Source organism: Nycticebus coucang, chromosome 1, assembly GCF_027406575.1.
Source record: "Nycticebus coucang isolate mNycCou1 chromosome 1, mNycCou1.pri, whole genome shotgun sequence".
In the NCBI taxonomy this organism is placed as follows: Eukaryota; Metazoa; Chordata; class Mammalia; order Primates; family Lorisidae; genus Nycticebus; species Nycticebus coucang.
The window spans coordinates 27,608,776-27,632,250 of record NC_069780.1 but is presented as its reverse complement, the minus strand read 5'-3'; the positions used below and the strand labels follow the sequence as shown (position 1 = coordinate 27,632,250).

Here is a 23,475-nt window from a genome sequence, read left to right as displayed (position 1 = left end):
AATATAGCTACTCACCTATAATGTGAACCCAGTAATTTCACCCAAAATGTATTAACCTATATGTTAGCCAAATAATTTAACTCCAAAATACAATAACCTTCATACCCAAGAAACCTGGGATCAGAACATATTGGTGAGGTATACTAGAAAATGCATGACATTCCCATTCCAGATATTTCAAGACCTTTTGTTTTATCATGTATAATGTAATTTAGACTAAATAATACCAGCTAGCTGTAAAATTTTTATAAAAAACTTCAAATGAAATAGAAGTATTTTTATTTTTCCTACAGAGTTGCAGAATCAGAAAAGCCCTATAAAGAAGTTCTCAAATATTCCAAAGGCATAATACTTAGAACCTAATGCTTAGAATACTGTCATTAAGTTTAGAGTAACTACACAATTCTAAGATTATAGAATAAATGATATCAAAAGTTTCATAGTAGAAAAGGAAAAAAATTATGATATTTTGCTTAATTCTCCTTCCTAACATGTTCATATTCTATATAAGCTTACACACATATTCCTTTTAGTTATTTATTTGCTTCTAGAAGAATTTTACAAACTGGCCTTCTGATTAACTTTTGCTAAACTTTTCAGACTCTTGAGAATATTAATTTATATGAAGCACATACCCTGCTATTAAGCCTGGTTGGATTTATTCCAACCATGATAATGTGATTGGGAGAAAACCTAGAGACTCTGACTCAGGGACTCAGGCACTGGGCCTGATCCTTTTCCTGCTGCTAGCGACTGTGTTGCATTCCAAGATTTTAATTCTATGAGAGCAAGATTAAATATTTGTCTTCTTTTTAAAGGCAGAGGCTCTGAAACAAAGTTAAAATATCATGCCACCTGGAACATGGCCACATAGAATGAGAAACTCTTTTTTATTTTTTCCTTCTCTTTGTCCAAAAGTACGAACAAGGCACAGAGGAAGCCTCAGATGGTGGGGGTCTATACATACACTACCCTACATGTATGTCTGGGAGGGCTTGTCTCCTAGAGGCCAGGTGCTTTGCATTTATTTTTCATGTGGAAACCCCACAGTTATGTAAGTGCTTCAAATCATTCAAAAGCATGTCATAAGCTCAGGCAGCATGACAGAGATGGTTGTCCAGAAGGAGAGTAAGCAGATATTTCTACTCAACAACTATGACCTTCAACTGTGGCAAAAAAAAAAGGAGATTTAAAAGCCATCAGAATTTTCCACCCAACTTTATAGCTAGCCTTCTGGATTAGAATTGTTTCTGTCTCTACCATTTCCTAACGTTGTGCGCTATGGGCCCCGACCTGGGTTGGGAGTCAACAGGGAATACTATGCTGGGGGAAATAACGAGACCACACACCAACTTAATGCATAGAGTCAGAGAAGCCTGGAGAGGCATACATCTTCTCACACCAAGTAGCAGATTGAGGCAATGCCGCCAATCCAATCTCTCAGGGGTCTTTTATTATGTTCAAAAAAATAGGATTAGAAGGAAAGCTCAGCTCCCAGAAAGGTGGGATAATCTGGAACACAGGATAAAGGAACGTCTAGAATGGTCCAATAATGTGTATTTAAATAGGGGGAGGAGGAAAGTAGGTTTTGTCCCTGCAGGGCAGATATTTTAACTTCCCTAGTCTAAACTGCTGATCAGGAGTCCAAAGGTCTTAACCCACCAGTTCTGCTGATCCTCCACACAGGGATGGTCATGTTGACATTCCCCTGACTAGGCTGCCTCTAGGCTGAGCTCTTCTTTTTTCAGTGATCTGCGGGGAGCCGCAGCGATGGCCCATCTGCATGCTTTTTCCCTGAATTGGAGACCCATGAAGAGATCAGTCTATCTACCTCTCACACTTCTAAGACTTTCTCAATTGACCCAAAACATCTATATGATTGGTGGCCAGGGAAATAGGAATTAAGATTGTTGCTATTTACTTCTCAACATTTAAAATAGGACTTTGAAGTAAGACAAGAAAACTTAAAAGCCAAGCTTTTCAGGGGAGAGAACTTTCTTGATCCTTTCTGTTTTTTTTTTTTTTTTTTTTGGTTTTCTGTTTTTTTTTTTAACCTGTAGAACACTCATATTTCTGACAGAAAGGTAATCCACCCATGAATGTCAGGGCTTTCTGCACAATCGCAAGAAGAGGCTATAATGCGGAGGGAGGGAAGCCAGTCTCTCTGGTACTAGGGAGTTGTGGGATGAAGAGGGGAAAGGGAGGAGAAAACAGTCAGATGTAAGTGTCTTGACCCCTCTATGACTTCATCCAGGCTTGGGTATTAAGAAAGAGAGATCACTGTGGAAAGAGGGAGCTGCTGAGTCTTGTTTGGGTCTATGCAGAGAGCCCTGCCAGAAACCACCCAGCCCTATTGGGACAGAACCACTTCAGAGTTTAATTCAGCAACAAAGAATGGTTAGACAGAAATTAGCCCTGAAGTTTTAATTTTCAGGGCAGCTTTCTGTCACTACAAGGCAGGGATAGAAACTAAATATGCCATTATCTCCTTATTGCAGGGTATAGAGCCGGAGGAGGAAGGACATGACTGAAAGTCAGGTAACTTAAGAGCCAGGTGACAGCCCTCCCCACAGGGCCTGGATTTGTGAGGTACCAGATTCACCAGCTGTGGCTTGGGACGGACCATCAGAGCAGGAGGCCAGATATGGAATAGGGATCTATTGTCACAGGCAGAGGTAAGGTGAGCTGAGTAATCAGGAGAGCAACCCTGGGCTGTAGCCAGACAAAATAAACCAGACCAGAAGCTCCATCAGAGGAGGCCTGCTGCTACAAGTGGGGTGGGCAAGCAGCACCCAGGAACACAGGGCCATTGTCATGAAGACAGAGGGAAGGAAAGTATCATGAGTGCCAAGAAGCCCATCTTTCCCCAGGCAAGGAGGTCTTGAAGTCTTCCTTCCCCCAGATGCCCTGAGAAACAATCATAGAACAGAGAGACTTTGGGAAAATAGGCATTCCTTTTTAACAAAAGAAAGAATTGTTTCAGTCATTGCAGTGGCCTACATTTTTTAGACATAATTTTAAAAATACAACTGACTGCATATATTAGACATAGTATGCATAAATGCATGTATTTTCAAACTTGCTACCAATGTTAATGGAATAAATGAATGAATGAAATAAAATAGAGAAAAATAACAAAGATGTTTAAAATGACTTATCTTCTTAAATAGTAGAGCCTCCCGGTGAAAGAAATATTAAAACCTAAACTATTGCTATAGCACCAAGATTATGATTCCTTCCCAAGTATTAGTCCCAGTGTGGATGAGCCTGAGAGAAAAATATTGTGAAATGTATGTATGTGTGTGTATGTGTGTGTGTGTGTGTGTGTGTGTGTGTGTGTGAATATACTTTGTCATTTTTTGTTTACAACTGAAACTCTGGGAAATTAACATCCTTACCCGTGAGCTTCTTATAGACACCAGAAAAAGTTTCAACCTTGTGCGCCGGTTGTTCTGCTGGGCCTTGTCCAAGTGCACTTATGAGTCGGCTGCCATCCAATTTCACATGGATTCTCTTGCCCACAATTTCACTTAGGAAGACCAAGTCCTCAAGGATTGTATCATGCACAGCTGTCAGAGTGCAGCTCCTGGGATGCTTTTGCTTATTTTTTGCACGGCTTTTTTGAGTTGACTTAGGCAGAATTCTCCTCTGGGCAATGAAGACAACGTGCTTGCCACTGAACTTTTTCTCCAATTTACGTACTAGCCAGACTTAAATTTTCTGGAAAGATTTCAGTTGAGGAACGGGAACAAAGGTTATGATAGCTTTTCCAACCACCACCAACTTCAACTTCCTCAGCTGCAGTTATGTTCAGCTCCGGGAGTTGAGCCTTGAGGTCCGAGTTCATCTCCAGCTCCAGCAGGGCCTGGGAAATGCCCGACTCAAAATCGTCCGACTTTTGGCCATTGGGCTTCATGGTCTGGCCACTGGAGTTGAACATGAATTTGTCCTTGCAGAGAGAGCTGTCTGAGAAAGACGGCCCAAGTCTCACGAGAGCTTGTCAAATTCTGGGCCTCTGAAGTAGATAGAACTTGTCTTCATTTCTCTTCTCTCAAGACTCAACATTCTACTTAGCTACCCGATGTATGCTGCTTTTTAAATTATTACAAATATCTTGCTTTCAGAGAAAACTCTAATACTAATTTTAAATCTCAGGGTAAATTTTTAAATGATAAATGATAAAAGCGTTGGTACATTTAAAAGTTACTTCATGTTCAACCAAACCTAGTTTCTATCACAAATATTTTATGCAAGACACAAAAACATCAAAGTAAATAGATCTACCTACTGTGTGACCTTGAGCAAGATTCTTAACCTCTCTGAGTGTGTTTCTTCATTTGTGGAAAAACGGAGAACTAATCATTGCTCTACCAGATCCATTCATTTTGAAAGATACCACATTAATGAAAGTGCTTTATTTTCTTTGAAGACTATAGTTGTAATCATTATGTTAGGATTGCCCTGAGCTGGCATGTGTGCCCTGATTCATAATCCTTTGATAGCAACGCCACTGTGAAATCTAGAGAAATGAAGAGTGTCTAAATGCCCATGTAAAATACTGTGGTCATACAATGCTTATGTGATGCCCCACCCCCAAACCACTTCTAAAGGGAAGGTTGGTGGGGACCTAAGCACAGGTGAGACAGATTCGCAGAGCACGGCACAATCTTCCAAATGGTTGGGAGGGTGCCTATGGGCCCAACACTGACATCTTATTTTTGTGTACAGAGGTAAGGAAGGAGGTGAGTTGAAATCAAAGCCTTTAGTAATGTAATGCAACAGTGTGCAAGTATCTCATCTGCCTCAGAGAGTCCTGGTGCTTTCTAAAAATGAAAAACAGAACATGTAGAGTCAAGAATTTCTATTTTTGTTAGTCTCCCCCAAATTGTCACCCTGTTGATTTTCACATCTTCTGTTCATGGTAATAGGAATACTGACATTTTGCTTATTGTGCTAGTCAGTCCCCTGAGAGATTATGAATGGTACTTATATGATGATTGATAAGCTCATGCACCATGTAAAACCCGTGCTACACTGAATGGTTATATGTGGGTAATGATAAATTTTGCTTTGCCAGGGACAACTATTATTTCTGCAAAGTAATTATTGATAGCTTACCTTTTACTCTTAGAAGTATTCTAGTTTAGACAATTCATTATATGATCCCCCTACTTATGCCCGTATGTGAACCAACACTGGGACACCTGGACTTCCTCAATAAAACCCAGATTTAGTTAGGTGCAAAGTCTTCCTTGGTATAAAATTAAGTCAGTTTCAAGAATTAGAACTTCATGTTAGTTGTTAAACCAACAGCTTTGATGTTAATGACCTACCTCAGTGATATCGTAGCAATTCAAAGAGTAATACAGAGCAATTAACTTTACTACTTTATGGATCATATAAGTTAATATAGGAAAGCAAACATCAAGGTGACTTAAAAGATTTGATAGAATCATAAGATTATTCTCAGCAGATGAATTAGAAGAAATCAAAGTCTATATTTGATAACCACGTAATGTTTAAATATTAACCATTTCTTTGCATATCATGAGTCTTTTTTAATTAAACCATGTAATGTTTAAATATTAACCATTACTTTTTGAGTATCCTGAGATACTCAAAATATGATTTTTTTTTTTTTGAGACAGAGTCTCACTATGTTGCCCTCGGTAGAATTCTATGGAGTCAGAGCTCACAGCAACCTCAGCCTCTTGGACTTAAGCAATTCTCTTGCCTCAGCCTCCCAAGTAGCTGGGACTACAGGTGCCTGTCACACGTCTGGCTATTTTTTGTTGCAGTTATCATTGTTGTTTAGCTGGCCAGGTTCAAACCTGCTACCCTTGGTGTATGTGGCTGGCACCGTAATCACTGTGCTCCGGGTGCTGAGCCTCATCAGAGTACCTTAATGAATGTTCCAAGTCATTAGAAATGAGCACATAGTATATCACTGTTGGATGTAATATTCCATTAATTATTAATTGATTAATTAGATCAAGTTGTTAGGTAATGTGTTGTTCAGGTCTGGTTTATCTTTATTAATTTTCTTCCGAATTCTTCTATCAAGTACTGATACAAATGTGCTGAATTCACTCTAATAGTTAGATTTTCCTATTTCTCCTTTCAATTGTAGCAGTTACTGTTCTGTGTACTTTGAAGTGTGGTTAGGTACACATACATTAAGGATTGCTATATATTTTTGGTGAGATACCTCCATCATTATGTAACGTTTGTCATTATCCCTTGTGATCACCTTTGTTCTACACTACATATTGTCTAAAATAATCATAGCTATACCATCTTTGTTTTATGTTTCAATGTTGTCTTCATGTTTAGGTGATGATCAGATGGTTTTTGTTCTTTATTCTGGTAATTTGATATATCACACTTATTGCTTTGCATATGTTCAACCATTCTTGTATCCCGGTAATAAATCCCACTTGATTGTGATGAATAATCCCTTTAATGTGCTATTGAATTCAGCTAGTATTTTGTTGAAGACTTTTGCATCTGTGTTCATTAGGGATATTGGCCTGTAGTTTTCCTTCCTTGTAATGTTTTTGCCTGGCTTTGGGATAAATTGGTATTAGTTGTTTAAACATGTGATAAAATTCAACAATGACACCATCAGATCCTGGGCTTTCTTTGATGAGAAACATTTTATTATTGCTTCAATCTCCCTACTCCTCATTGAGCTGTTCAGGTTTGTTATTTCTTCAAGATTCAGCCTTAGTAAATTAATATGTCTATAAATTTGTACTTTTTAAAGGTGTACTTATTCATAGTAATTTCCTATGTATTTTTGTTCGATACATTCTTTCTTTCATTTTTTATTTGTTTTTTTTCTAAGTTTTTGCCTTTGTTTTTTCTTCTTAATCTAAAGTTTGCCAATTTTGCTTATCTTTTCAAATAATCAACTCTTACTTTCATTAATATTTTTCTGTTGTTTTTCTAGTCTCTATTTTGTTTACTTCTACTCTGATCTTTATTATTTCCTTCATTCTATTAACATTAGACTCTGTTCTGTTTTTCTAGTTCCTTAAGGTATACATTAGGTTATTTGAGATCTTTATTCTTTTTTGATGTAGGCATTCATTGCTATAAACTTTCTTCTTAGAATTATTTTGCTATGTCCCATAGCTTTAGCCAGTTGTGTTTCCAGTTTTATTTGTCTCAAGATATTTTAATATTTCCCTTTTAATTTTTTCATTGACTCATTGATTGTTCAGAAACACGTTTTTTTAATTTTTATGAATTTGTTAATTATCTGAAATTCTTGTGATTGATTTCTAGTTTTATACCTTTGTAGTCAAAAAAGATTCCTGATGTGATTTTGATCTTACATTTCTTAAAACATTTTTTGTGGCCAAACATACGACCTCTCATGGAGAATTTTCCATGTGAATTCTTAAGGAACTGGATATAATATTCTTTATATCTGTTGGTCTCATTTTGCAGTGGTTCTCAACCTATGGGTCGCAACCCACAGGAACTGTATTAAAGGGTTGCAGCATTAGGAAGGTTGAGAACCTCTGGTCTCGAGTGTAATTTAAGTCCACTGTTTCCTTATAGATTTTCTGATGAGATGATCTGTCTATCATTAAAACTGGGGTGAAGTTCCCTACTATTATTGTATCTATTATATTATATCCCTTCAGATTTAACACAAGAAAGCCATATACATACAAGGCTCTGGAACTTCTATTGGAGGCATATATATTTATAACTGTTATACGACTTTGCTGAATTCACCCCTTTATCATTATATAATGACCTCTCTCTTTTTATGTTTTAAAAAAAATTTAATTGACACATAATTGTACACATTTATGGACTACATTGTGGTATTTTAATACTTGTGTACATAGGCAATGATTAAATCAGGATAATTAGCCTATCTATCACCTCAAACATTTATCATTTGTGTTGGAAACATCCACAATCCTCCATTCTGGCTAATTGAAAATACAGAAAAAATATTCTTGATTTTAGTCACCCTGTAGTGGTATAGAACACTAGAATTTATTCCACTATCTAGCTATAATTTTATAATGATTAACCAATCTCTCCTTATCCACCACACTTTCCTACTCCTCCCAACATCTAGTTACCACTCTCTTCTCTACTTCTACAAGGTCAATTTATTTATGAGCGAAAACATGCAATATTGATCTTTCTGTGCCTGGCTTATTTCACTTCATATAGTGTCTTCCAAACTCATCCATGATGCCATAAAAGTATAATTTTGTGTTTTTTTTAATGACTACATAGTGTGTCATTATGCACATATGCCACATTTTCTTCATCCATTCATCTGACAGTGGACACTTAGGTTGATTCCATATCTTGGCTGTTGTGAACAGTGCTGCAATAAACATAGGGATGCAGATATCCTTTTGATATATTGATTTCCTTTCCTTATAATGTATACCCAGTAATGATATATCTGGATCACATGGTAGTTCTATTTTCAGCTTTTTGAGAAACCTCCATACCATTTTCCACAATGGCTATATTAACTTACATTCAACCATCAGTATATAAGAGTTCCCTTTTCTCTACATCCTTGTGAGCATTTGTTATTTTTTATCTTTTTGATAATGGCCATTCTAACTTGGGTAAGATGATATATCATTATGATTTTCATTTGTACTTCCTTGATGATTAGTGATGTTTAACATTTTTTTTCATATACTCATTGGCCATTTATACATGTATGTTTTCTTGAGAAATGTCCATTGAATTTGCTTATTTTAAAATTGTTTTGTTTTCTTCCTGTTGAGTTGTTAGAATTCCTTGCATATATTCTAAGTCCTTATCAGATGAATAGTTTGCAAATATTTTTCTCATTCTAGAAGTTATCTCTTATTTCCTTTGCTGTGCAGCTTTGTAGTTATATATAATCCCATTTGTCTATTTTTGCTATTATTGCTTGTGCTTTTACAGTGTTATCCATAAAATCTTTCCCCAGACCAATTTTCTGAAATATTTTCCCTATGTTTTCTTCTAGTATTTTCATAGTTTTGAGTTTTATATTTTGCTCTTTAATTCATTTGGAGTTTATTTTATCTATGGTGAGAGAGGGGTATCTACATTTGTTCCTCTGCATATGGATATCTAGTTTTCCCAGCACTATTTATTGAAAACATTGTCCTTTTCTTAATCGGGTAGCTATAAATATAAGAATTTCTGGTTTTCTATTTTGTCCATTTTTCTATGTCTATTTTTTCTAGGACCATATTGTTTTGGTTATTTTAGCCTCGTACTGTATTTCAAAGTCAGATAGTGCCAGGCCTCCAGCTTTGATCTTTTTGTTCAGAATTGCTTTGGATGTTTGTAGTCTTCTTATGGTTCCATACAAATTTTAGTATTTTCTATTTCTGTGAAGAATGCCATTGGTATTTTGATAGGGATTGCATTGAATCTGTAGATTGCTTTGGCTAGTATAGTTGTTTTAATGATATTCTTCTAATTCATGAACATGAATGTCTCTCAATTTGAGGGAACCACTTAAATTTTATTCATCAGAGGTTTTTTTAAAAAAATTATTAGAGATCTTTCATCTTCTGGGTTACTTTTATTCCAACGTATTTTTTCTAACTATTGTAAATAGGATTGCTTTCTTGATTTTTTTTCCCATCTAGTTTGTTATTGGTGTCTAAGAATGCTATGGATTTTTATATGTTAAAGTTGTATCCTGCAACTTTATTGAATTCATTTATCAGTTCTAAGAATTTGTGCCTTTAGATTTTTCTCTATATAAAATTATGTCATCTGCAAACTGGTATAATTTGACTTTCTTCTTTCCAATTTGGACGCCCTTTATCTTCTTCTCTTGCCTAATTACTGTGGCTAGGACTTCCGGTCCTATGTTGAATAAGAGTGGTGAAAGTGGGTATTCTTGTCTTGTTGCAATTCTTAGAAGAAAAGCTTGCAACTTTCCTGTTCCCCTGTTAGCTGGGCGTTTGTTGTATATGGCCTTCTTGTGTTAAGGTACTTTTTGAGACAGAGTCTCACTTTGTCACCCTCAGTTTGTCACCCACAGTGTCATAGCTCACAGCAACCTCAAACTTTGGGTTTCAAGTCTCCTGCCTCAGCCTCCCGAGTAGCTGTGACTACAGGTGCCTGCCACAATGCCTGGCTCTTTTTAGAGACAAGGTCTCGCTCTGCCTCAGGCTGGTCTCAAACCTGTAAGGAAGTCCACCTGCCTTGACCTCCCAGAGTGCTAGGATTATAGGCATGAGCCACCACACCTGGCCTGAGGTACCTTCTTTCTATACCTAAATTATTGAGAGTTTTTTTTATCAGGAAGTAACACTGAATTTTATCAAATGCTTTTTCTGCATTTATCAAATACCTTTTATTCTGTTGTAATGAATGTGATGTATCGCCTTTATTAATCTGCATATGTTGATCTATAATTGTATCCTGGGGATAAATCCTACTTGATGGTGCACAATCTTTTTGATATGCTTTTGGATTTTGTTTTAAAACATTTTGTAGAAGACGTTTATATTTATGTTTATAAATAATATTGGTCTGTAGTTTTCTTATTCTGTTGTTTTTCTGATTTTGGTATCAGGGAAATTCTGGTCTCAAAAAATAAGTGTGAAATATTTCCCTCCTCTTTGAACTTTTTTAATATTTGAGAAGGATAGATCTCAGTTCTTCTTTAAATGTTCAGTAGAATTCAGCAGTGAAGCCACCTGGTCCTGGATTTTCTTTGCTGGGAAACTGTATTACTACTTCAATTTCATTACTTTATTATTATTATCATTATATCATAGTTGTGTACATTAATGCGATCATGGGGCACCATACACTGGTTTTATAGACCATTTGACATATTTTCATCACACGGGTTAACATAGCCTTCCTGGCATTTTCTTAGTTATTAGTTAAGACATTTATATTCTACATTTACTAAGTTTCACATGTACCCTTGCAAGATGCACCGTAGGTGTAATCCCACCAATCACCCTCCCTCTGCCCATTCTCCCCCCTCCCTCCCCTCCATCTCCCTCTTCATTACTCGTTATTGGTTTATTCAAGTTTTCTATTTCTTCCTCTTCATTGCGTAGTTATCTGTAGTGAAAGTTTGATTTTTTTCTCTTACTCATTTATGTATCTGCTCTACCTGTGAGTTTTACACTTTAATGTGTCTTCACAATGATAGTTATTCCTTTATTTCTACATATAGGATTTCCTTAAGCATTACTTGTAAGGCGAGTCTAGTGTTGATTTCAAGTCTTTAATATTTATAGCCAGCCCTCTCTATTTTATAATTATGTGATTCCACTTTAAATGCGAGCTTATTTCTTTTGTTCTTCATCTCCTGTGGTGTTATACTTCTTTTTAATAGCTGTCAGCTATTGTCAAACTGTTCTCAATTAGCAATAGTAATATACATCATACATTATTGGTGGGTTCCCTATATGTGTTCAGTATTCTAGCTAAAGCCACTGTTACATTATATATAAGGCATGATGGCTTATACCTGTAATCCCAGAATTTGGGGAGATCTAGGCAGGAAGAGTGGGGGTCTATTGAGGTCAGGATTTTGAGAACAGCCTGGGCAACATAGCAATACTTCATTTCTACAAAGAATTTTAAAATTATCCAGGAAAAGTAGCATGTGCCTGTAGTGCTAGCTGCTCAGGAGGCTGAGGCAAGATTTCAGGAGATCAAGGTTACCGTGAGTTCTGATTATGCCTCTGCACTTCAGACTGGGCAACAGAACAAGAACCTATCACTAAAAGCAAATAAGACAAAACAAAAGAATGCTGAGTTGACAGACTTTCTGTTCAGTACCTTTTTGTCTTCTGATTGTATCGTTTCTGATGAGTAATCTGCTATAATTTGTTTCTCTGTATATATTGTTTTATTTTCTGACTTTTTTCAATATTTTCTTTTATCTGTAATATTCAAGTCAGTCTGAATGATGTAACATTTGGCATGTTCCAGGCACATGAAACCTCTTTTATAAGGACCTTAACTCAATAAATGAGGCAAGACCCATCATGGCCTCATCATCTTCTAAAGGTACCATCACATTTGTAACACATGAATTTTGTAGGACATACATTCAAAACACAGCACCAGGGATAAGCTTCCCACAATGGAGGGTGTTCTCCCTGTGCATTCCCCCGATAGAGGTTGTCACTCTTATCAGAGACAGGCAGATGAGCCTGTAAGAAATTTGTACAAACCTCCCTTATTAAACTGACTATAATCTTTTTGGTCATAATTCTACTCAATTAACTACCCTAGCCTAAGCCCCTTTGCTTTGTCACATTTTCATGATTTTACTACTCTTTATCCAGTTTAGTATATAACTCTTCAACTCTGTGTTCAGTTATGGGTCATTTCCTTAAGAAAGCTCCCATACTCCACAAAGCTTGTACTAAATACATCCATATTCTTCTCTTTCATTGTGTTTTATGTCAACTTAATTCTCAGGCCTACCCAAAAAAACTAGCAGGGTAGAGGTAAAACTTGCCTCTAGTATGTCTTGTTCATCTCAGCTCTGCAAGACCGCCACACTCTTCATGTTCTTTCTCCCTGTAACACATTTTAGAAAATGCCTCTGATACTGCTGTACAAAGGTCCCAGAAAAAAAAAAAAGAAAGAAGCTAGAGTAATCATTAGGCTCACCTCGGTTATTTACGAATTCTTGGGTGTTATAGTGCTACAGTGCCTACTATCTAGAGTCTGAAAACTGTTTCATATTTTTTGTCTAATTGTAATTACAGAAGTCCTTACCTTACTTTTTTTTTTTTTTTTTTTTTTTTCAGTTTTTGGCCAGGGCTGGGTTTGAACCCACCACCTCTGGCATATGAGGCCAGGGCCCTACTCCTTTGAGCCACAGGCACCGCCCTCCTTACCTTACATTTTTAAGGGGAAAAGCAGAATGAAAAGGTAAAGCTCATGGGTAAATAGTATATGTAGAATTAGTACCTTGGAAAAATAGGTGAAATATTTTACTGGAAACATGATAAATGTGTGTGTGTGGTTACGCACCACAAAATGATATTTTAGTCAATGGCAAACTGCATATACAAAAATGGTCCCATAAGATATGGCACACGTACTTTTACTGTGCCTTTTCCATGTTCAAATACACAAATATTTATGTTATAATTTCCTATGACATTTGGTACAGTAACATACTGTACAGGTTTGTAGACTAGGCTTGTGTAATTATATTCTATAATGTTCACATACTGATTAAATCATTTAACAACATATTTCTCAGAATGTGTCTCTATTGTTAAACAATGTATGACTATATATATGAGCATGTACAAATTTGGCTAGTTGGAATTGTCAAGTAATAAGAGATGAAGTTAGAGGATATTCTGACTAGGTTGGAGAAACTCTAAAGAGTCAACTCTTAGGCTTTGTTATTCTTTTGCTATAGAAAAGAGCCATTTTCTGGTTGGAGGATCTGTCCTGTTCTGTCAGTAAGGTGTTAAAGTCTTCGGCTATTCCAGTGCTGTCTATATTTTATTTAGATCAAGTAGAATTTGCTTTATTGTCACCTCTCGTGACCCAGCATGAGGAGGGAGAGTTGACCTGAGTAGAAATGGTGGGAAATTGAGAAATAAAACCTTGAAAGGGAGAGGGACACGAAGAAAGACAGGAGCCAAGAGATAGGATGGTGTCAGGAGGACTGATGCAGCTGATGGCTGCAGCCAGCACCTGAACTGTGGAATCAGCTTTATTTATACAGTGTCTTAACAAAGTCATGTAAATCTTAGCACATCAGGTAGAGATCAACCTTAAAGGGGAAAAACTATGTGCCTGCCGATAACAAGGAAAGTATGCATGGGCTACATGACTTCCAACAGGTGAAAAGCATGTTGTTAGAGGAGGAGAAGTGGTTGGGGAAGTCAGTCCCTGAGCCTTTCCCAGGCTGTGGGGGCCCTGCCACCCACAGCCCACTCCCCACATATCCTCCCTTTTTATTTTATATTTTTTCAATTCATGAATAAACTATTTTAGTTGAAGGACTTCTCAGGGGTGACTGGTATACCACAATGTTGCATCAGCTTCTTCAGTTGTTCTATGTCAGAGGCTTTGCACTCCCTGATGTCTTGGCTCAGTGATGAATCTCCCGGGGTGTCAGTCTCAGCTTCTCAACAAGTTCCTCTGGCTCAATTCAGGGAGCCAACGAGCCAATGTCAGCTGTTCTAAGAAAAAACACAACCATATCCTCTCCCCCATATCAGAACAGGGTCAGGCCCTTGCCAAATACCAGTCAGAGAATCTTTCCTCAGGATGTTTAGAACTAGGTGCATTCCCAAAACACTGCCGCTATATGTCCCTGATATCAACATTCAAAGTAAAGAATTATGAGCTATATTGGAGTATATCTCCCCCTTTGTAATTTATAAACTCGAAGTTTAAGAGTGATGAGCATGTCTGACAATTCCTTGACCCTGAAGATTGTATGGAATACCTGTTTTGAGAGCAATAGAGAAAGTGGAGCAAAAGGAAGAGAAGGATTTACTAGTATAAGCAAAACCATTGTCTTAATTAGTCATGGAATTCCTAAAAGAGCAAAAGCATTTAAACAATGAGCAATAACATACTTAACAGATTCACCGGAAGCAAAAATGAAACCAGAGTAGGTGTCAACTATAAAATGAACAAAAGTTTTTCAAAAGAATCCTGGGTCATATCCATCTGCTATAATTGACATGATTTTTGACCATGACGGTTCACACCAAAATGAAGAACAGATGGTAAGCAAAACATTTGCAATCTGCAGGATGTAAAGGAATAGTCCATCCTGTATCAATCCTCCATCTCCAAATAGAAGCTCTAACTGCCATTAGGGGTAAATGGGCGCTGACTGCCCTAAACTACTTCCTGCTAAAGATGGATGATGATATAAGGGAGCAGTTAGAAGTTCCTCAATCTTAACTCCAGAGGTAAGTAGCTTTCCCCAAGCTTTGTAAAGCTAACTGATTGATTTGCTGATAGGCTTCAGGTGGATAATGTAGTTGGTTTGTCATAGAAGCCTGAGCCCTTCTACAGTAAAAGGAATGTTATTTTGTCTGCCTGCTCAGCAGCCTAGTCGTCAATTCAAACCTCCACAACCAACTATCTTCTCAAGAAAGGCAACCCCTAGCAACTGACCTCCATCAGGAGGGAGATCCTCACCACTCAAAGCATCTACCAAAGCCAAAGCAAAAGGAGCTGCAGGACCACACCTGTCCCAACTCCCCGCCTCAAAAGGAGGACTGATATTAATACGCTGATCTGCAGCCTCTGGCACTGGGAAGTAAGAAACGCCATCTAGATATTCTCATGAGCTTGTGCTGAGCATCTTTTGTAATATTTACCAGGATACCCACATTTTTCTGCAGTTTTAACAGTGCCTTCCTTGGGAAACCTCCTGAACAAAGTTTCCAGTTTTTGCCTTCAGCCTTACAGTTTCTACAGTTTTTAGTTTTAACCTACCAATTTCCAGTGAAATCAAAGGCACATAACATACACAAACACATAGACATACAGACCTACTCCCGACCATGATTACCCCCAAAACTTACCATACAGTTTTACTTTTTCTCACTTTTTCCCCACATCTCTTCTCACAGGGGTTTCCTCATCTGCTTGGCTCCATTTTCCCATACCCTGGTCCCTGTTTGAACTAGAGAGGGAATGGTGGAGAACAAGGATTCCCTCACATGTTTGGACTCACTTTTCCATACTTGGGTCCCTGTTTGAGCGCCACATGTCATGACCTGGTGCGAGAGAGGAAGACCTGGGGTGAGGAGGGAGAGTTGACCTGAGTGGAAATGGTGGGAAATTGAGAAATAAAGCTATTAAAGACAGGAACCAAGAGATAGGATGGTGTCAGGAGGACTGATGCAGCTGATGGCTGCAGCCAGCTCCTGAACCGTGGAAACAGCTTCATTTATACAGTGTCTTACAAAGTCGGGTAAACTTGGCACATCAGGTAGAGATCACCTTACAGAGGAAAAAGTGTGTGCTTGCCAATAACAAGGAAAGTATGCATGGGCTATGTAACTTCTGGCAAGTGAAAAGAATGTTATTAGAGGAGGAGAAGTGGTTGGGGGTTCACATCCTGAGCCTTTCCCAGGCTGTGGGGGCCCTCTCCCCACACTTTATGAACCTGGATGTACTTGTTTTGGATGCATAAACATTTAGGATTGTTATATCTTGTTGAATTGTACCCTTTACCATTATATAATGACCATCTTTGTCTGTCTTTATTTTTGATTTGAAGTCTGTGTTACCTGATAAGAGAACTGCCATACCAACTTTCTTTTGGTTTCCATTTGCATGGAATGTTGTTTTCCATCCCTTCACCTTGAGTCTGAATGACTCCTTATGAGTTAGATGTGTTTCCTGGAGACAACAGATACTTGGCTTTTATTTTTTCTTATCCATAGAGCCAGCCCATGTCTCTTGAGTGAGGAGTTCAAGTGATTTACATTTATTGAAAAGATTGATAAGTGGGGTGGATTTCTGCTCCATCTGTTTAGTAGATCTTTATTGCTCTGTTTTACCTCTTGAGTCATTGTGGTGACTAGGCTCTGACCTTTAGCTTTCAGGGATTTTTACACTGGGGAGCGTCTATTATATCGATCCGTGTATATTGAAGGTCTCAGTACTTCTTGCAGTTCAGGTCTGAACTTGGCAAATTCCCTCAGTGTTTGCTTGTCTGGAAAGACTTAATTTCTCCATTAAATATGAAACTTAGTTTTATAGTATACAAAATTTTAGGCTTGTAGTTGTTTTGTTTTAGAAGAATGGAGATGGACGCCTACTCCTTTCTGGCTTGTAAGGTTTCCACTGAGACATCTGCTGTTATTATATTCATAGGTTTTTTTCCCCTTGTATGTCAGTTGTTGCTTATGTCCAGCTGCTTGTAGAATTTTCTCCTTCACTTTGACTTTGGTCAGGTTCAATACTATGTGTCTTGGAGGTGTCCTATTTGCTATGACTCTACCCAGAGTTCAAGGACCACTTTGTATCTGATGTCTAGATGTCTAGCAATGTTGGGGAAATTTTCCATGATAATTTCCTCAAATGGATAGATTTTCCATGCTTCTGGCACTTTCTACTTTCTTCTTATCCCTCAGGGGTACCTTTTTATTGTTCCATGTCTTCTATGTGATTTCTGTGCACTTGTAATTAATTCTCTTCTCTATCTCTTTATATGATTGAATGAGCTTGTGAGCTTTGTCTCTAAGCTCTGAGATTCTTTCTTTTTGGTTTAACCTGGGGGTGAAAATTTCTGCTGCATTTTGAAAATCGCTGAATGACTCTTCCACTTCTTCTTCTTCTTTTTTTTTTTCTTTTTTTGAGGCAGAGTCTCAAGCTGTTGCCATGGTAGAATGCCATGGCCTCACAGCTCACAACAATCTCAAGTTCTTAGGCTCCGACGATCCTCTTGCCTCAGTTTTTCATTTTTAGTAGAGACAAAGTTTCACTCTTGCTCAGGCTGGTCTCGAACTCATGAGCTCAAGCGAGCCACCCCCCTCGACCTCCCAGAGTGCTAGAAATGCAGGCATGAGCCACCACACACAGCCTCTTTCATTTCTTTCAGTTTAATTATATCCTCCTTAATTTTGTCAATTTCTTTAGTGACTTTTTCATTAATTTTCTGAAATTTCCAGAGACCTTCTTTATGTTGGTTTTCAACTTTCTCTTCAATTTCATTCATCTTCTTTGCCATCCGTATTCTAAATTCCATTTCTATTTCAACAATTCCCTTATAGTAGGAGTTCACTGCTATAGCTCCATTGTGATCCCCTGGGGATGCTGATCTGTTTTTATTTTTCATGTTGCCAGAGTTCTTTTGCTGTTTTCTTCTCATATGAAATCTGGGTTTTCAATTCCAGGTTAGGTTAATAAGTTTTTAGGATTTTTGCTCCTTGCTGGAAACTCTCTCAGTAGTTATGGTTGTAGGATGTTAAATTTAGGAGCTGGCTGAGACTTTTTTTCAGTGAGTCTATTTTTAGCTATGTCTAAAGCTTGATAAGTTATTTAAGGATTCTGAATAAGAGGCATATTAGACACAGTGATATGGAAATGTTATTTTCTTACTGGATAATTAAGAGGCTGAAACCTAAAATTACTTAAGACAGATAGCAATTCAAAGAAGCTGAATAATTTCAATACTTAAAACACAGGTGAGTCATCTGGCATCTTGTTTCTTTAATTGATTTTTATGTTATTGTAGAGTTTAAAGTACTTTGGTTTATAAATTTCAGATATTAAAATATTCAGACTTTCTGGGTTAAACTGAATAGTCATGGATTTTTATTTTGTTTTGTTTGGAATTCATTGGGGGTACAAAGAATTAGGTTACACTGATTACATTTGTTAGGTAAAGTCCCTCTTATAATTGCATCCTGCCCCCAAGAGGTGTGTCATATATCATGACCTCCCATTCCCCTCCCTCCTCTTCTCTCCCCTGCCCTCCACCTTGTATTAGATCATCTACTGCTTTCATATTGGAATCGAGTACATTGGATTGTTGCTTCCCCATTCTTGTGAGGCTTTACTAAGAAGAATGTGTTCCACCTCCATCCAGGTTAATACATAAGGTATAAAGTCTCTATCTTTTTTTAGTTAGTATTCCATGGTATAATTATACCACAGCTTATTAATCCATTCCTGGGTTGGTTGGCATTTAGGTTGTTTCCATATTTTGGCAATTGTAAATTGAGCTGTGATAAACAGTCTAGTGCAAATGTCCTTATGATAAAAGGATTTTTTTTCTTCTGGGTAGATGCCTAGTGATGGGACTGCAGGATCACATGGGAGGTCTAGCTTGAGTTCTTTGAGGATTCTCCAAACTTCCTTCCAAAAAGGGGACTGCAGGATCACATGGGAGGTCTAGTTTGAGTTCTTTGAGGATTCTCCAAACTTCCTTCCAAAATGGTTGCAGTCCCACCAGCAATGTAAAAGCATTCCCTTCTCTCCACATCCACACCAGCATCTGCAGCTTTGAGACTTTGTGATGTGGGCCATTCTCACTGGCGTTAGGTGATATCTCAGGGTGATTTTGATTTAGTCATGGATTTTTGTCATTCCCATCAAGTGGATTGTCATCTTGGCTTCCTTATATAAACCTTGGGTTTATAGGTTCTCTCAGAATCTTCCTTTCCCACTGTGTTCCCAGAATGCTGGCAGGTAGACAAATATCTCTGCTTTGAGAAATTTGAAAAAGAAAGAACTTAAAATTTCGGACATCGTGGATTCTCCAAATAAGCCTCCAAGCCACCATATCACCCTATAATATATTCAGTAGTGAATAAACACCATTTGTGTGCTCAGAATTTACAAATCAATCCTAGGTGACCATTCAACAATATAAAATACAGAGAACAACTGAATAGCATAAAGGAAATAAAATGGAAGAAACAGTGACTATGAAGGAAGAGAAAATGGCAAAAAATTCTTTCTGCACATAATATATAAATGCATATAAAATTTATATATTTATATGCAGAAAGAATTTTTACACACACATTATACATTTATATATCAATTTTTAATACATCTATTTTATATAAATGTGTAATACATCTATATACTACATCTATTTTTAACTCCAGCTGCTTCCCTGTTTTCTTCCTTGCTTCCTTTCACTGACAACCTTCTTAAAGAATGATGTGTTCACCTTTCTTCCTTTCTCATCCTTTCTGATTACCCAGCCCTTGGCTGCAGGCCCACCCTGCCCCCACAGTCAGAGGACCTCTGGGAACCAGCTTCAGTGTTCAATCAGCTTCCTTCCTCTTGGCTTCCTGTGGCAGAGTTCTTGTCTCTTCAGGATTCTGCCTTATGAAAATATTGAAAATCAGTATTTTCAGAAAATGAAATTTGTTCATTTCTTCACTTTTTACTGCTATTTTTCTTGAAGACTGCTCTTTGAAGTCAGATTTCTCTCTTTTTTTTTTTTAATTTTTTTATTAAATCATAACTGTATATAATGATATGATTATGGGGCATCATACACTCACTACATAAACCATTTGACACATTTTTATCACAGTGGTTAACATAGCCTTTCTGGCGTTATCTCAGTTACTGTGCCAAAACATTTACATTCTACATTTACCAAGTTTCGCAAATACCCCTGTAATATGCACCACAGGTGTGATCCCACCGATTCCCCTCCCTCTACATACCCCCCCCTTTCCCACTTCCCCCTATTGTTAAGTTGTAGCTGGGTTATAGCTTTCATGTGAGAGTCCCAAATTAGTTTCATAGTAGGGCTGTGTACATAGTAGGGCTGTGTACATAGTAGGGCTGGGTATTTTTTCTTCCATTCTTGGGATACTTTACTAAGAAGAATATGTTCCAGCTCCATCCATGTAAACATGAAAGAGGTAAAGTCTCCATCTTTCTTTAAGGCTGCATAGTATTCCATGGTATACATATACCACAATTTATTAATCCATTCGTGGATCGATGGGCACTTGGGCTTTTTCCATGACTTAGCTATTATGAATTGGGCTGCAATAAACATTCTGGTACAAATATCTTTGTTATGTTGTGATTTTTGGTCTTCTGGGTATATGCCCAGCAGAGGAATTACAGGATTGAATGGCAGATCTATTTTTAGATCTCTGAGTGTTCTCCATATATCTTTCCAAAAGGAATGTATTAATTTGCATTCCCACCAGCAGTGCAGAAGTGTTCCCTTTTCTCCACATCCACGCCAACATCTCTGGTCTTGAGATTTTGTGATATAGGCTAGTCTCATTGGAGTTAGATGATATCTCAAAGTAGTTTTGATTTGCATTTCTCTGATGATTAAAGATGATGAGCATTTTTTCATATGTCTGAAGGCCGTGCGCCTGTCTTCTTCAGAGAAGTTTCTCTTCAAATCCCTTGCCCAGCCTGCGATGGGATCCCTTGTTTTTTTCTTGCTGATGCGTTTGAGTTCTCTGTGGATTCTGGTTATTAAACCTTTGTCGGAGTTATACCCTGCAAATATCTTCTCCCATTCTGAGGGCTGTCTGCTTGCTCTGCTTACTGTGTTCTTAGCTGTGCAGAAGCTTTTTAGTTTGATCAAGTCCCAGTAGTGTATTTTTGAAGCTGCTTCAATTGCCCGGGGGGTTCTCCTCATGAAATGCTCACCCAGACCAATTTCTTCAAGGGTTTTCCCTGCATTCTCCTCTAGTATTTTTATAGTTTCATGTCTTAAGTTTAAATCTTTAATCCAATGAGAGTCTATCTTAGTTAATGGTGAAAGGTGTGGGTCCAATTTCAGTCTTCTGCAGGTTGCCAGCCAGTTCACCCAGCACCATTTGTTAAATAGGGAATCTTTTCCCCACTGAATGTTTTTAATTGGCTTGTCAAAAATCAAATAGCGGTAAGTAGCTGGATTCATCTCTTGGTTCTCTATTCTATTCCAGATATCTACTTCTCTGTTTTTGTGCCAATACCATGCTGTTTTGATCACTATCGATTTGTAGTAAAGTCTGAGGTCTGGTAGTGTGATTCCTCCTGTTTTGTTTTTATTTCTGAGTAATGTCTTGGCTATTCGAGGTTTTTTCTGATTCCATATAAAACGAAGTAATGTTTTTTCAAGATCTTTAAAATATGACAGTGGAGCTTTAATAGGGAGTGCGTTGAAATTATATATTGCTTTGGGTAGTATGGACATTTTGATAATGTTGATTCTTCCTAGCCATGAGCATGGTATGTTTTTCCATTTGTTAACATTTTCAGCTATTTCTTTTCTTAGAGTTTCATAGTTCTCTTTATAGAGATCTTTCACGTCTTTTGTTAGGTAAATTCCCAAATATTTCATCTTCTTTGGCACTACTGTGAATGGGATAGAGTCCTTAACTGTTTTTTCAATTTGACTGTTGTTGGTGTATATAAAGGCTACCGATTTATGAATGTTGATTTTGTAACCTGAGACGCTGCTGTATTCCTTGATCACTTCTAGGAGTTTTGTAGTAGAGTCCCTAGTGTTTTCCAGATACACAATCATATCATCTGCGAAGAGCGAGAGTTTGATCTCTTCTGACCCTATATGGATACCCTTGATCGCCTTTTCTTCCCTAATTGCGGTGGCTAAAACTTCCATTACAATGTTGAAAAGCAATGGAGACAATGGGCAGCCTTGTCTGGTTCCTGATCTGAGTAGAAATGATTCCAATTTAACTCCATTCAATATGATATTGGCTGTGGGTTTGCTGTAGATAGCCTCTATCAGTTTAAGAAAAGTCCCTTCTAGACCAATTTTCTTGAGTGTTCTGATCATGAAGGGATGCTGGATATTATCAAAAGCTTTTTCTGCATCAATTGGGAGAATCATATGGTCTTTGTTTTTTAATTTGTTTATGTGCTGAATTACATTTATAGATTTACGTATATTGAACCAGCCTTGAGACCCTGGGATAAAACCGACTTGGTCATGATGTATAATTTGTTTGATGTGTTGCTGGATTCTGTTTGTTAGGATCTTGTTGAATATTTTTGCATCTATATTCATTAGTGATATTGGTCTATAATTTTCTTTTCTTGTTGGGTCTTTTCCTGGTTTGGGGATCAGGGTGATATTTGCTTCATAGAACGTGTTGGGTAGTCTTCCTTCTTTTTCTACATTTTGGAACAGGTTGAGTAATATAGGTACTAATTCCTCTTTAAAGGTTTGGTAGAATTCTGACGTGAAACCATCTGGTCCCGGGCTTTTCTTTTTAGGGAGGTTTTGTATAGTTGATGCTATTTCTGAACTTGATATGGGTCTGTTCAACATTTCCACTTGATTCTGGTTAAGTCTTGGAAGGTGGCGTGCTTCCAAGTATCGGTCTATTTCCTTCAGATTTTCATATTTCTGGGAATAAAGTTTCTTGTAATATACATTAAGGATTTTTTGGATTTCTGATGAGTCTGTGGTTATTTCGTCTTTGTTGTTTCTGATTGATGATATTAGAGATTTTACTCTTTTTTTCCTGATTAGGTTGGCCAGAGGTTTATCTATTTTATTGACCTTTTCAAAAAACCAGCTTTTTGATTTATTGATCTGTTGTATTATTCTTTTGTTTTCAATTTCATTTAATTCTGCTCTAATTTTGGTTATTTCTTTTCTTCTACTGGGTTTGGGGTTGGAATGTTCTTCCTTTTCCAGTTGCGTGAGATGTCCCATTAAGTTGTTAACTTCCTCTCTTTCCGTTCTCTTGAGGAAGGCTTGCAGTGCTATAAATTTCCCTCTTAGAACTGCCTTTGCAGTGTCCCAGAGGTTCTGATAGTTTGTGTCTTCATTGTCATTTTGTTCCAAAAAATTGGTGATTTCTTTCTTAATCTCATCTCTGACCCAACTATCATTCAGCATAAGGTTATTTAACTTCCATGTTTTTGTATGGGTATGCAGGTTCCTGTTGTTACTCAATTCAAGTTTTATTCCATGATGGTCCGAGAAGATGCATGGAATAATTTCTATTCCTTTAAATTTACTGAGGTTAGACTTGTGACCTA

General features: G+C 37.4%; 1 long non-coding RNA gene and 1 pseudogene across 1 annotated transcript in view; both read right to left on the bottom strand.

Moving 5' to 3' along the window:
- The window catches only part of LOC128561215 (uncharacterized), a 183,486-nt gene that overhangs the window by 43,901 nt on the left and 116,110 nt on the right, over positions 1-23,475 (bottom strand). The gene's annotated exons all lie outside the window — the stretch shown is intronic.
- Positions 3,364-3,940, bottom strand: LOC128561156 (40S ribosomal protein S7-like; annotated as a pseudogene).